Source organism: Homarus americanus, unplaced genomic scaffold, assembly GCF_018991925.1.
Source record: "Homarus americanus isolate GMGI-L3 unplaced genomic scaffold, GMGI_Hamer_2.0 scaffold24260, whole genome shotgun sequence".
Lineage (NCBI taxonomy): Eukaryota > Metazoa > Arthropoda > Malacostraca > Decapoda > Nephropidae > Homarus > Homarus americanus.
In genome coordinates this window covers 4,569,443-4,584,948 of record NW_024721079.1, presented here as the reverse complement: position 1 = coordinate 4,584,948, position 15,506 = coordinate 4,569,443, and the positions used below count along the sequence as shown (strand labels likewise).

The 15,506-nt window shown below is 45.3% G+C and overlaps 1 long non-coding RNA gene across 1 annotated transcript in view; it reads left to right on the top strand.

Annotated features, from left to right (window-relative positions):
- LOC121861464 overlaps positions 1 to 6,676 on the top strand; it is a 73,155-nt gene extending 66,479 nt beyond the window's left edge. The window contains exon 3 of the long non-coding RNA XR_006088030.1: positions 6,628 to 6,676. This is a non-coding gene — a long non-coding RNA (uncharacterized LOC121861464). The remainder of the gene's footprint in view (positions 1 to 6,627) is intronic.
- The last annotated feature ends 8,830 nt before the right edge of the window (positions 6,677 to 15,506 follow it).

Genomic DNA, 15,506 nt, shown 5'->3' with positions numbered 1-15,506 from the left:
ATTATGGCTACAACAGATCAGAAACACTTGTTAATTATTAAACAAAAATCCATAACACGAGAGTTAATTAGTAATTTTCTTGACTTCGTTTGTCTCTCGTCAGTGAAAGTAGTTAATAAAAAAATCTGCTCAATTATTCCTCCTGAGACATCGACAGGTGAGTGAGAACGAGGAACACGACCAGAAAGACGACGCCATCAGTAACAAGGAGACCAATCCTTTGTTTCCAGGTTACATTCTCGATGCTGACAGTAACATATGAGCTTCTGGGACACTGTTGTAGCTCTTAGTCAGCCTCTCAGTGTCATGTTTGAGCTGACACATCATCTGTCAGCCATCAGCATCATTCACATCAAAGGGAAGTTCTTAGTCGAGCTATCCAGGGTCACTGTCACACTGCTCCTCCGTTTTCTTTGGCGACAAGACATTTTTTACTGAAAGGAGAAAACAGACCTTGAGGCGACAACTACAGAGACAGGGTGGGGGGAGGGGTGACGGGGTAGGGAGGGGGGGGTTGTTGGAGGGGTGCCAAGGAGGGGAAGGGGGTAGTGGGGGTAGGAGTGACAGGTGTGCCACTTTAGGCTGTTACCTCCCTTTAACTGTTAACTGGTTGTTTCAAAAGTAATTTTCGGAGTACTTACCCGCCTTGTTGGGGAACTAATGAAAGCATTAAAGTTTTTCCTTCAACATTTTCTAATTTTAGTCAGTTTTTTATTACCGTCAAAGACTTTTTAGGTGTGTTTGTGTGTGTGTGTAATAATAATAATAATAATAATAATAATAATAATAATAATAATAATAATAATAATAATAATAAACGGTTTATTAATAGTTGCAGCCGGTGGCTGAAAATATACAAACTTACAAGTGATTTAGACGCAATAATATACGTTCAATACATTTACAGGGCTGTACAGTACATAAATCAGGAGCTGTTTATTATTTTAACAATAGATGGGATTGTTATATCTATCAGTGCGGGCTCTTATGGGCTGAATTTTGTTGAAGTGGCGGACTGCGCTAGGTGGGCGGGGGACTGCAGGTGGTAGGAAGTGGCCATGGCGAGGATGGTGCAGTATCCACTACCAACCCTGCTAGTGCGTGGTGGTGGAGGTCACTGAGGGATGGCATTTCCAGGGTGAAGAGATCGTTGTTGTAGCCCGAGTAGTCTGTGTCGAGCATGATTCTGCAGGCCCTCCTCTGTACCTTCTCTAGCTGACGTTGTTGGGTAGAGTTGGGAGAAGATGACCAGACTGGTGACGCATACATTAATTTTGGGTGTATAAATGAGTTGTAGATAGTCCTCAGCTCTGGCGTGGGTGCCCCAAGTATCCTGAGTCGTCGTAGCATGTAGAGTCGATACGAGGCTGCCTTGATAGTGTTGTTTACACGGGCCTTCCAGTCCAGTTTGTGGTCTATAGTTACACCCAGGAGTTTGGCAGACTGCACTAACTGGAGAGGATGGGCAGTCTAGGGTGTGTCAATTTTGTCAACATGTTAAAAATCAAATTTGGTAGTCAAAATATTGTGCCTCTTTATGTCTAAACTTGAGATTAGCAAACAAAAATGAATTGAAATAACCCTCACCTACATCAATTATACCTTAAAGTTTCAAATATCAGTATTTCAACAAATTAATGAGACTTGATTAGAATTATTCACTTGATATTAACTAATCTCATGTAAGCATATGGATTATGGAGTATTTTATGGTTCTATAGCTTGTGTACAATATGCATGTCAGAACATGAACATGAACAGGCTCTCCGTGTGGGACAGTTTAATTCTTGTTTTGACTTGTACCAAGCGTGAGGATAAGGCGCCCGGCTCACTCTCCTTCTAGATATCATAGACGGTGGTTTGCTCTCATTGCACTTGCACCTACTCTACCAGACGAATTCTACATTTTAATTATTGTAAGTAGGGCATATTGATTGTCGCAGTTACTTATATCATTGTATAAAACATTATGTTCTAAGAAATTATTATGTTATTTCTGTTACAGCATTTTTGATAAACAAATTGATATTTTTTGAAACAACAATTGAATTATGAAACATTGAAATATTTTTCTATTTGTCAGATAGTGTGAAGATGTCAAAATTGAAGACAAGAAGTCAGTTGTCAACCCACTTGAGCCTGCTAGTTGGTAAAGGGAAGGAGCTTCCTGTATCAGAACTTCCAACAGTGAGAGACATGCTAAGATTAGGGTTACTCCTTCGAGAAAAAAATGCAAAGGACAGAAGGAACTATACAGATAAAGAACTCATAAATGACATGATAGTCCCTCTTCTGCATCAATGGACAAAAGCTAATGCACTATTCAAACCACCTGTGATTAATCAGTGTCGAACTATTGAGCTAAAACTAACGAAATTATGGCACAAAGCAGTTGAAACATCACTTGGTAAAGGAAACTTGGCCAGGAAAAATGAATTTCTGCACACACTTGATACTCTGTTTGACATTTTGACCTGCAAGTGCTCCATACAATTATGTTCTGAATCCAACTGTTCTCACACAGGTAAGAGAGAAAATAATTCCCACATTGATTGTGGTTGTCCTCGTGAAAAGAAGATCCCTGTTTTAGAGCTTGAATTTATAAAGGCACAGAGGACAAAGGCAGAAGGCCAAGGAAGTATGCAAATGGGTTCAATAGATTATTCAGAAACAAAGAAGCAGATTGCTAATGCCAAGAAGAGAGAACAAATCCGAGAGAGGGAACAAAAGAAGAAAATGAAGAGTGAAGAAGCCATCCAAAGAGAGGAAGAGCTGTGTCAAGATGTTTATCACTTCTTTGATAGTTCTTCTGATGAACAGGAAGCAACATCAGATGATAGTTCCAAAGAGCCATCTGAACCTTTACCAAAGAAAATGAAATACAACACAAGAAATATTTCAAACATTGCTTTAGCTAGTATTCGCCACCATGCTGGACTTCGTGAGGCTGCAGAAATTGCAACTGCCGCTTGGATAGATGCAGGCCTCATCAGCCGAGAGGATGTATCTTTGGTGATAGATCATAATAAAATTAGAAGAGCACAAGAAAAAATAATGAAGGAAATATCTGATCAGCATGAAAAAGATTTAAGCGAGGGAGGGCTCTCCTGTCTTTTGTTTGATGGAAGAATAGATGACACAAAAGTTTTGCTAGAAGTAGAGGGAGTGAACAGAAAGTTTCCAGGTCTCATCAAAGAAGAACACTACTCTGTCTGTTCTGAGCCTGGTGGTCGGTTTTTGTTTCACTTTGCTCCCGAAACTGAAGTAGAAGGGAAGAAACATGCAGAGGTCATTGCTGATCATATTTTATGTTGGGTTCAGGAGAGAGGACTTGGCAGTTCACTGCAGGCTGTTGGTGGAGATTCAACTGCAGTGAACACCGGATGGCAGGGGGGTGTAATGACGCATTTAGAGAAAAAACTAGGAAGAAGACTTGTTTGGATTGTATGTGATTTACATACAGGCGAGCTACCTCTTCGTCATCTCATCCAGGAACTTGATGGTCCTACAAAGAGCAACAACAAGTGGTCAGGTCCCCTTGGCATCATGCTGGATGAAGCAACACAACTAGAAATAAATACAACCTTTCCAAAGGTCGAAGTTGGCCCTCCCCTTCCGGCGTTGTCTGAAGGAGTCATCAAAGATCTCAGCACAGATCAATCCTATGCTTATCGTATTGCCCAAGCAATAAGATCAGGAGAAGTGCCTCAGTCATTGGCTCTCTTGGAGATTGGACCTGTCAGTCACAGCCGTTGGTTAACTACAGCTCTTCGTTTCTGCAGGATTTGGATTTCCAAACACGAATTGAAGGGCAAAGTGCTGAAGAATTTGAGGTTAATTGTTGAATTTATTATTGGAGTTTATCTTCCCCAGTGGTTTAGTGTGAAACTTAATCCTATGTGGGTGGATGGGCCCAATCACCTTTTGTTTCAATTGCAGCTAGTAAGAACACAGAGGAAGGTAGTGAGGGACATCGTGTTACCTGTGGCAAGAAGGTCCGCTTGGTATGCTCGATCAGAAGCAGTTTTGCAAGCAATGCTTTGCAGTCAATGTACCAATCTCCGAACCGAGGCTGTAGAAGTCATTCTAAAGATTAGAGGAACGCTAATAGATGACGACCAGTTGGGAGACTGTTCGTTTCATTCAAGAAAAGTTCCCCCAATAAACGTCAATGCCACCAAATTGTCAGAATTGGTTGACTTGAGTTTGGAAGTCTTAGAGCCACCATTGACAACAAGTCTAACTAGCCAAGAATTGAGAAACCTTAAAGAGACTCCAATGCAGGTGCCGAAGTGGCCTTCCCACACTCAAAGTGTGGAGAGATGTGTGAAAATGGTCACAGAAGCAGCGGGCCATGTTTACAGCCACGAGAGGCGAGAAGGTTACATCAAAGCACAAATAGCAAGCAGACTACTGATGACAAGAAACCAAAGCAAAGAGAGTATGAAGGCATTGGTTACTTTCAAATAGACTACGGATAATAAAATATAATAATTTGAAACTTGAAACAGTAACATGTGTGCAAACGCTGGTTATGTTATAAATTCACAAATATGTACATTTAAAAATCCATTTGATGTAGGTAGGACTTATTATAAAAAAAAATTTATGCCAGAATATTGTTTTGCATGCTTAAAGACTACAATAAATTGCTACCAAATTACTCGATTTTCAATTTAGCCAGTTCACCCCCTAAATTGACACACCCTAATTTTATTATTGGGCACCCACTGTAACTGCTGGAGTTTGGACTGGAGTGGTGGCGGTGTTGATGTGCATGACTACGGTTTTGGTTTGTGATTGATGGTGACCTTGTTCTCCGTAGTCCATGCCTATAGCCTGTCCAGGGTGCCTTGTAGCGATGAGTAGTCCGATAAGGTGTTGTCCGCTGTAACCCCCACAGTGCAGTCATACACGTACTTCCACCTGTGAAGAGTGTCCGACAGAGCGTCTTTGATCAGGATTAGGAAGCACAGTGGTCCCATCTTGGTCCCCTGGGGAACACCGCAGGTGAGGTGTTGGAATGTGGAGAATGCCTGACATCGCTCACTCAGGAAATCGGTGAGCCATGAGACCAGGGTGGTGGGCAGCCCTAGTGTAATGGCCTTGTTGATAACAGTGCAGTGATCAACAAGGTCAAAAGCCTTCCTGAAGTCAACAAGGGCAACGGCCAGTGATGTCTCATGTTTCTGCAGGTTTTAGTGCAGGAAATCCAGGAAACTAACTAAGCAGTGTGATGTAGAGGAGGTCCTCATATTGCCAAATTGCTGTGGATCAATTTACTGATAAATACGAGCAAATGCCCACTCAAAAACAAAGTCTTCACAGAGTAGACTGGGTATGGGGGTAATGGCAACTGGCCTGAGGTCGTTAGGGGATTGTAGGGTGGGGACCTTGGGGATAGGGGTGACAAATGCGGTTTTCCATTAATTAGGGCATTTGCTTTGTCTGAGGAATGCATTAATAATAGAACAGAGGGGGGTGGCAAGTTTGACTGAAAACTTCTTGTAAATTTTGATTGGGAGGTCAATTGGGGTTGTGGAGCGTTTGGATTTAAATTTCAGGAGTTTGTTGGCAATTTCAAATGGCTGAACACTGGGAGGGGGGGAGGGGGAAGGTAAGTTAGCCGGGAGGAGAGAGAGGTCAAGACTGGGTAGGGTATGACATCTGGTAGCAAAGTGGTTCTTAATTATCTCAGCTGCCTCCTCACTAGGTAAATGAGAGATGAAAGGAAGCGTGGGAGACGAAGGTTGAGACCACAGAGATCTTTTACCTTAGAGTACCACTGACCGATGCCGACCTCCTTGAGGCCGTGCAATTTCCTGGGATAATAAGACTTCTTGGCTGACTTGATTTCCCTGATGACCTGGTTACGTAGACTTTTGTACAGGCGGTTGTCGGTGTAGTATGCCTTGTTGCGCTGCTCAATTAGTCTTTTGATAAGGGGTGTAATCCACGGGACATCATCGGGGTGGATCCTCAGTGTCTTGGCTGGAAAGAAGTGGTGGTAGGTTTTGGTGATAGTGTCCAGGTAATTATCCCACTTGTTCTGCACATCGTCTACCGTGATCACTTCAATCCAGGGATACCGGGTCACCCATTGTCCGAAACGCTGCATGGCAGAGTCAGGGGTAGGTGTGTGTGTGTGTGTGTGTGTGTGTGTGTGTGTGTGTGTGTGTGTGTGTGCAAACATAACAATGCTATATGTTGACCGACAAGACTTTAAGTTTTGTGGTAGATCAGAAACAGAGTAAATATTGTCACCGTGTCGCTTATGTTGTGGTTGACAGGTGAGGAGACGCCCTCACCAGCCCGTCACCACGTCGGGAGTTACGGACACACGGATGTATATTTACAGTAAGATATCCAGGAAATAGAGCTTTTGAAAAACAAATAAATGTCGGTTCAAAAATATTTACGAGAAAAATGACATAAAACACACACACACACACACACACACACACACACACACACACACACACACACACACACACACACACACACACACACACACACACACACACACACACACACACACACCTTCCCAGAGTTCCCATGTCACAAAGTCAAGTAATGTAGCTCGAGGTAATACACACGATAGATAATTTTCGTCTCTCTCCCTCACAGCGTGCGGCCGCGGGCGGTGCTTCACGGCATCAAAGGTGAGTCGCAGTGGGGTGCTGTAGTGTGTGTACGTGATCCATGAGCTGCCTCCACCTCCTTTACCTCCGCCTCCAGCTTTTTTATCTTCTACCCCTCCCATCTCCTACCTCTCTCACCTCTTACCCCCGTTTCCACCTCCTCTACCTCCGTTTCTTACCCCTGTCACCTCATTTACCCTTCTCTGAGCCTTTCCTAGGCTCCTCCTGCATGACCTTTCCGGAAACACAACTCCCCCCACCCCTCTCTCATCCTTTCCTCAAACCTCCCTCCCTCCTACCTCTTCTCTCCTGCCTCGTCCTCAGTGAATATTTTCTTCTTTGACAATTTCCTCACTGATGACCTAATGTGTGTGTGTGTGTGAGGAACACTGTCCTGACGAGGTATATTTCTGTACCGTCTCCCTCACTCGTCATGAACCATTCTCCCTGTCATACTTCTTCCCCTGTCACAACCCCTCCAACCCGCTACGACCATCTCTCCTTTTACAACCACCCTTCCCTTTACCACAACCCATCCCTCTTCCTTTCCAAACTCCTTCCACTCCTTACCACCACATTTCCCTCCCTTACTACCACCCTTCCCCTTACCACAACCCCTACCTCCACCCCTCCCTCCCTTACCACCACCCATCCCACCCCTTACCACCACCTCTTCCATCCCTTATCATCACCCCTCCCTGTCCTATAGTACTTCCCACCCCCTATCACCCCTCTCCTACGCCCCTTTCCATTCAATGTCCTTATACCACTCGCCTTCCCTTGTTAAATCAGTTCCACCTTTGACAACAACACATCTTTACGCTGGTTCAACCCTGAGGCCTTCCCTTTCACCACTTTTATACAGCATTTTATAATTCCCTGTCAAAGTGGTCATTATTTCCGATAAAAAAAACCCCACCTTTACCATTAAGACTTGCATAAGAGGTGTGTGTGTGTGTGTGTGTGTGTGTGTGTGTGTGTGTGTGTGTGTGTGTGTGTGTGTAAAATCTATCAAAGCACTGCCCTTCATACAAGTAGCCTGGCGTTGAAACACTATGATATACCTACATACTCGTCTTGCGTTGAAATACTGTAATATCCCTTTACGCTTCACTCAACAGGTAACAACACTGGATATGTAATTAACTAAAGTACAGAAAATAAATACGGACAGGTGATGGCACAGAGGAAACATTAAAGTAACAAATTCAAACAATTTTCTTTAGTTATTTTTTTAGTTTCAAAAGTTAAATCTTTAATTGAGCCGAGTTATTTAAATGAATTATCTTTGAGAGAGAGAGAGAGAGAGAGAGAGAGAGAGAGAGAGAGAGAGAGGAATTAAAGAGTGAGAGAACGAAAGAAAGAGAAAAATTTTTCCCCCTTACAAGTCTCTAAAAGTTATCCAAGCTCATGAGGCAACAAACGTGACGGTAAAAATGTCACGACCTGCCTCTTCTACACTCTTCCTCTCCTCCTCTGTCATGACTCTCCTCTGTGACCTTTGACCTACCATGACCCTCTTCTCCTGTGACCTTTGACCTACCATGATTCTCTTCTGTAACCTTTGACCTACCATGACCCTCTTCTCTTGTGACCTCTGACCTCCCATGACTCTTTTCTTGTGACCTCTGACCTGCCATGACCCATAACCCTCCCTTCATTGTCCTCACCCCACACGACTAAGCATCCTCGCACTCCTCTTCTTACCTCATCCTTCCAGTAGTCTCTCGACCTTCGCTTCCCAAGAGTTGCAGCCGAGACGACGCTTATGTGACATTATAATTAAGCAGGTATCACCCCCCCAGGTCTTTAATTTACCTCCAATATGGCGCAGATATATAGTGGAATGGGCTATAAACACTCTGCCTCTGATAAGAAAATAGGGACTCATATTATGCAGCTACCAAACAGGGAGGTACTACCGCCTGGGAAGATATTGGAACCATAATGTATTGTCTAATGGTAGACCCTGCTGCTGTATGGCATCACGAAAATTGTGACCAAGTCTCAGGTTGCTGATCTGACTTTCTGCCTCATTTACACACAATTGCAGGGTCTCAATTGTATCTCTTACCTGTTGACAACACAACATACATATATCGTTTCTCACTTTTGATCTTTTTTTTATTTTTGTATTTCTTTGTGGTTCTTTATTATCATTACTATTTTTATTATTATCATTACATTTTCGCCCCCCAGGCCCCGATGTGGGTCAGTGACCTGTGCCCGCATGAAGATAAAACCTGTAAAAAAAAGCTGTGTTAGGCGGATGGAGGCTAGGTGGGGAAGGACGGGCAGGATGAAAGGATGGAACAGGGAGAAGACGAAACATGGGAGGTGCAGGGCGGGCAGCGGAGTGTGTGTGTGTTTACCACCAGGATAGAACACACGCATCTGTCACACTGCTTCGCTAACTCTAACTCGGGAGTTGAATAATTAATCGGTGATTCTCCTCCTCACTGAAATAAGATGGAGGTATTTTGTGGGTCTGATTTATAAATGGGCGATATGATACGTTTTGGGGGGAAGTTGTGTTGGGGTGACTCTTAAATGTTTAGTCTAAAAACAAAATAAATAAAAATAAAAATAAGGAAGAGGAGGAGAAGGAGGAGAAGGGAGAAGAGGAGGAGGAGGAGGAGAGAGAGGAGGAGAGGGGAGGAGGAGAGGGGAGGAGGAGAGAGGAGGAGAGGGGAGGAGGAGGAGACAGAGGAGGAGAGGGAGGAGGAGAGGGAGGAGGAGAAAGGAGAGGGAGGAGGATTAGGGGAGGAGGAAAGGACAGGTAAGAGGATGAGGGCAGGGGGGTGGGGAGAAAGAGGAGGAGGAGAGGAAGAGAGGATGGGGAGGAGTAGGGATGAAAACTAGGGAGGAGAAGAAGAGGGAGATGGGGAGGAGGATGGGGAGATGATGAAGGGTAAAGGAGACGACGAGGAGGAGGATGAAAAGAGAAGGGGTTAAGGGGAAGAGGAGGAGGAGGAGGAGGAGGAGGAGGAGGAGGAGGAGGATTGGGAGGAAGAGGATGTGGAAGAGGATGAAAGAACCAGAGGAGAAGATAACACACAACCATCCCATTATTCCTACACGTCGTTCAATACAAGGTAATTGGTCTTTAACCCTTTGGAAAATTTGATAAATAGAACCTCTCCCCCTCCTCTCCCACTCACCCCTCTCCCCCTCCTCTCCCACTCACCCCCCTCTCTCCATCTCCTCCCCCCCTCTAAAACAACCCAGACATAATTGGCCTAAGAAATTGTTTTGTTACGAAAGAGGTGAATTTAATTTACGTTCAATCAGCCAAATTCTCTGTGTTAATGTTGTTGTTGTGGTGGTGGTGTTGTGATGGTGGTAGTGGTGTTGTGATGGTGGTACTGTGGTGGTGGTGGTGGTGTTGGTGTTGTGGGTGGTGTTGATGGTGGTGGTAGTGGTGTTGTGATGGTTGTGGTGTTGTGATAGTGGTTGTGTTGTGATGGTTGTGGTGTGGTGGTGGTGGTGGTGGTGGTGGTGTTGTGATGGTGGTGGTGGTGTGGGTAGTGGTGTTGTGATAGTGGTTGTGGTGTTGTGATAGTGGTGTGGATGGTTGTGGTGTTGTGATGGTGGTGGTGTTGTGATGGTGGCGGTGTTGTGATGGTGGTGGTGTTGTGTTGGTGTTGCTGGGGGTGTTGTGATGGTGGTATTGTGTTGTGGTGGTGTTTTGTTGTGATGGTAGTGGTCGTGTTGTGACAGCGGTGTTGATGTTGAGATGGTGTTGATGTTGAGATGGTGGTGTTGATGAGATGGTGGTAATGGTGTTGTGATGGTGGTAATGGTGTTGTGATGGTAGTAATGGTGTTGTGATGGTAGTAATGGTGTTGTGATGGTGATAATGTGTTGTGATAGTGGTAATGGTGTTGTGATGGTAGTAATGGTGTTGTGATGGTGATAATGGTGTTGTGGTGTTGTTGTTGTGATAGTGGTGTTCGTCTAGTACTGTTGGTGTTGTGATGGTATTGGTGGTGTTGGTGGTTCAGCCGGACACCCAGGGCTTGATGGACGGGAACAGGGAGGTAATGAAGACGAACCCCGCTGCCCACCACGTAAACACATCACCCGTAGTGACGTCATCATCTTCTGGTATTAGGAACACCTTGGAATGACATCTTCACTCAACCAGTCAAATGATGTCACTTCTCGTGGTATCAAAAGAAATACACCAAATATCATACATCATTACTTTATGATACCAAGAATACATCGGTTGTATCAAAGTGTCAGGAATACATCACTTATAGCGCCCTCATCACTCTCTTAGTATCAGGAGAGTGTCAGGAGTCTTCATACTTGTTTCCTTTTAATATAATTCAATAAGTCTTTGGGTTCATCAATAGCATATTTTGTCTTACCATAACCCAACCTCTGACACCAAGAAAATATCAACTCATATACCTAATGTTTTACTTTAAAGAAAACACTTTTTGTCTTGATATAAAAACAAAAAAAAACATCCATTGTTCTGAAGACAATTTTAGGTACAGAATGGTATTTAACTGTGAGAAAAAAAATTGTCTCTACTTCCCCTACAACATGGTATTTTCAACACCCTCTCCTCAGACTCCTTCAATATACAATCAGTGGCTGGAGGAACATCTTCGTCAGGCTGGTGTTGACACGACGGGATTTCTTATTTGTAATACCATCACCACCACCAACAACCAGCCCACGTCACTGACACTCAACAGCTGAATCAAGCCTCAATGATTACCTCTTGTATGCGTCTACGAGAGAGAGAGAGAGAGAGAGAGAGAGAGAGAGAGAGAGAGAGAGAGAGAGAGACTCATGATTTCGAGGCGAGTGGAATGATTTAATGTGTATATTATTATTTTCTTTTTGCATAACATGAAGAGACGCAACACTTATCCTGAATACTGTGTGTGTGTGTGTGTGTGTGTGACGACCTGTGGTGTAATGGTCAGCATGCTCGCCTCGCAAGCGAGTGGACCCAGGTTCGATCCTCGGGCAGGGTGAAACTATGGACAAGTTTCTTTACGCCATTTGCCTCTGTCTACCTAACAGTAATTGGAAACCTGGATGTTAATCGATTTGCGGATTGTATTCCGGGGAAATTTGGTTAGCCAGTGCAGTTAGCAAGTTGTCCGGTCTTGGACTATTCTTTGACACTGGGTCATGCAACTCGTTAACTCAGGGTGTGGTTGTTGTGTTGGCTACATCTTCTACGCCTTAAACAAATTCACGCCTTGGTGGCCCTTGGGTCGGCCATCCTCGATCTCGAGGGGCAACCATTATCTTATGTGTTTTATGTTGAAATCTCTGCTCTTGGTTTTGTGTTTCTATTTTATAACTGTAATATTGGTTCTGAGTTATTAAATGAAATGACGAACAAATGAAATCAGGTGATGTGGAGTATTACTGAACGATCTGTACCCGAACCTTTACCTGTCTACACCTGTACATGGACCTGTACCTGAACCTGTACCTGTCTACACCTGTACCTGTCTACATCTGTACCTGAACCTGTATCTGTCTACACCTGTACCTGTCTACATCTGTACCTGAAAATACACCTGTCTACACCTATACCTGAACATATACTTACACCTGTCTACACTAATACCTGCACTGTTGTTTCTGTTTACACAAACGTACCTATAAATGTCATCCCATTAAAACAGCATCAAGTGTAAATCCAAACGAGAGACTCTTGACCACTGTGTGTTTGTTGGTTCATATTTTACTTGAAGTATGAAAGAAACTCGTTTCCTGTAATGACGTATTAACCACGCATGAAATGACAGCAGTGATTGAAGGGGTGGAGGGGAGGGGGGAGGAGGAAGGGGGAGGAGAGGGGAGAGGGAGGGGAGAGGAGAGGGGTGGAGGGGAGGAGAGGAGGGAGAGGATAGAGGAAAGGAAGGGGATGAGAGGGGGATAGAGGAAAGGAAGAAGATTGGAGAGGGAGATAAGGGTAGGAGACGGAAGAGGAGGTAAGAGCTGGTTGATTGAGACTCACTCGGCCATAACACCACGCGGATCATAAATAACTACGCGAAGGAACTTTTTCACCGTCACACATCATTACGAGGTATACAACTGCAGCCTGACCTTCTCTGGTAATTGTACAGCTTTTATTACATACAACTTTCTCGTCGTCATAGAGTAATGGTGCCTCAGTCTCAGGTCCAGAAGGGCGACGTTGGTGACTCTTAAGAACAGGAAGTATTTTACGTTGTTGTTTATGTTTTTGAGCAGTTGAACCATCTATAATGAACTCTCGGGTTACCTGTAATTAAGAGTAGTTTTAGGAGTCTGGTGAAGAAAACAATTGTGACGAAGTCTTACTGATGGGGTCGTCAGCTAAATAGGTCGTACTGGTCGAGTCATCAGTTAAAGAGGTCGTCCTGGTAGAGTCGTCAACTAAAGAGGTCATCTTGGTAGAGTCATCCTGGTAGAGTCATCGACTAAAGAGGTCATCTTGGTAGACTTGTCCTGGTAGAGTCATCAGCTAAAGAGGTCGTCCTGGTAGAGTCATCAGCTAAAGAGGTCGTCCTGGTAGAGTCATCAGCTAAAGAGGTCGTCCTGGTAGAGTCATCAGCTAAAGAGGTCGTCCTGGTAGAGTCGTCACTTACAAAGGTAGTCGTGGAGGAAGTCGCCAACTGCCGCCAGGTACACGAGCCACACACGAGGTAATTAGCCGAGACAGTAACATTAGCCACATCCTGTTGCTTTCATATCTGTACTGAGATGCTCATGTTGCCGCTACTACTACCACTATTACCCACGCCACGGGAGTCATTTACAGCCACTAAAACCCATTAAGAAGCCATTAAACGTCAATGAAAGCCACAAAATTATTAAGCAGCATCAAGCCATCAAAAGACACAGAGCCATTAGAAGCCACAGAAAGCCACTAAAAGTAATAAAGCGCCTCATAAAACAACACTAGAAGCCACAGACAGCCATAAAAAGCCACTCAAAGCCACAGAAAACAAATCAAGAGAGCCGTGGTCAAGGCCCGTCATTGCCATGGTTCACCTATAACCTTGCCTTCGGACCACTAATTATCTTGACTATTTACCACTAATTACCACAGTTACGAACCACTAACAGGATCCTACCATAACTACTATATAACTACCATCATAGGTCTGGCCTTTGACAATAATGATATTTAATGCCGAAAACTTTATGATTCACTCAAGGAATTATAGAGTCGTGAGATATGGGTGTAGGTGTAGTGAGGGTGTAGGTGTAGTGAGGGTGTAGGTGTAGTGAGGGTGTAGGTGTAGTGAGGGTGGGTGTGAGTAGTGTGGGTGTGTGGGGTGTGGGGTGGTGAGGGGTAGGTGTAGTGTGAGGGTGTAGGTGTAGGGTGTAGTGTGTGGGGTGGTGTAGGTGGGTGTGTGTAGTGAGGGGTGTAGGTGTAGTGAGGTGTAGGTGTAGTGAGGGTGTGTAGGTGTAGGGTGTAGTGCAGTGAGGGTGTAGGTGAGTGAGGTGTATGAGGGTGTAGGTGGTGTAGGGTGTAGGTGTGTGAGTAGTGCGGGGTGTAGTGAGGGTGTAGGTTGAGGGGTGGGGTGAGGGGTAGTGGGGGGTAGGTGTAGGTGAGGGTGTAGTGTGTGAGTGAGGGTGTAGGTGGTAGTGAGGGGTAGTGAGGGGGTGTGTAGTGGGTAGGGTGTAGGGTGTAGTGTAGTAGGCGGGTGTAGTGAGGGTGTAGGTTCAGTGAGGTGTAGGTGTGTAGGTGTAGTGAGGGGGTAGGTGTAGTGAGGGTGTAGGTGTGTGAGGGGTGGGTGTAGTGAGTGGCGGGTGTGAGGTGTAGGTTCAGTGAGGGTGTAGGTGTGGGGGGTGTGGTGAGGGGTAGGTGTGGGGGGTGGTGTGAGGGTGTGTAGGTGTGGTGAGGGGTGTAGGTGTGGTGGGGTGTAGGTGTGGGGTGGGTGTGAGGTGTGGGTGGGAGGGTGTAGGTGTAGTGAGGGGGTGGTGTGTGGGTGTGTAGTGGGTGGTGTAGGTAGGTAGAGGGGGGTAGGTGTAGTGGTAGGCGGTGTAGTAAGTGTGGAATACGAGTATATAAATAACTAAAAAATCATGTTCTTGATAAAAATAATTAGCCCAGTGTTACTTTCCATGAACACACACACACACACACACACACACAAACAGAATAAGTCTCTAAAAATAATATTATCTCAGCCAGACAACAACAGGTTTGTGGTGTGAACGCATCCAGCTTACTGTTGTACCTCGCTTGGTGTGTGTGTGTGTGTGTGTGTGTGTGTGTGTGTGTGTGTGTGTGTGTGTGTGTGTGTGTGTGTGTGTGGCCAGGTGGTGGTGGAGAGGTGGTAGATGGGGAAAGGTGAAGGAAGAGAGGACCAAAAGGTGGAACAGGAGTAAGAGGAGGAAGATGGAAGACAGGTAGGTGGGCGGTAAGGGGGGTAGAGTTCAGGTGATGGTGGAGAGAGGGGAGGAATTGGTGCAGGAGAGGGAGGAGAGTGTAGGTAGTCGGTGGTGGTGGGGGGGAGGAGGAGGAGGAGGAGGGAGGAGGAGGAGGAGGAGGAGGAGGAGGGAGGAGGAGGGAGGAGGAGGGGAGGGGAGGGAGGGAGGGGGAGGAGGAGGAGGAGGAGGAGGAGGAGGAGGAGGGAGGGGGGAGGAGAGGAGGAGGAGGAGGAGGAGGAGGAGGAGGAGGAGGAGGAGGAGGAGGAGGAGGAGAGAGGGCAGGGAGGTGGAGAAGAGGAGGGAGGAGGAGGAGGGAGGAGGAGGAGGTGGAGGAAGGTAGGTATTGGTGGTGGTGCAAGAGGGAATACAGCTGTAACTTGTGTAAACTTCAACCAGCACAAACTCTGTAATTCCCTCCGTAATCTTGTTTCGTTCAATAACTGTCACCTTCATCCC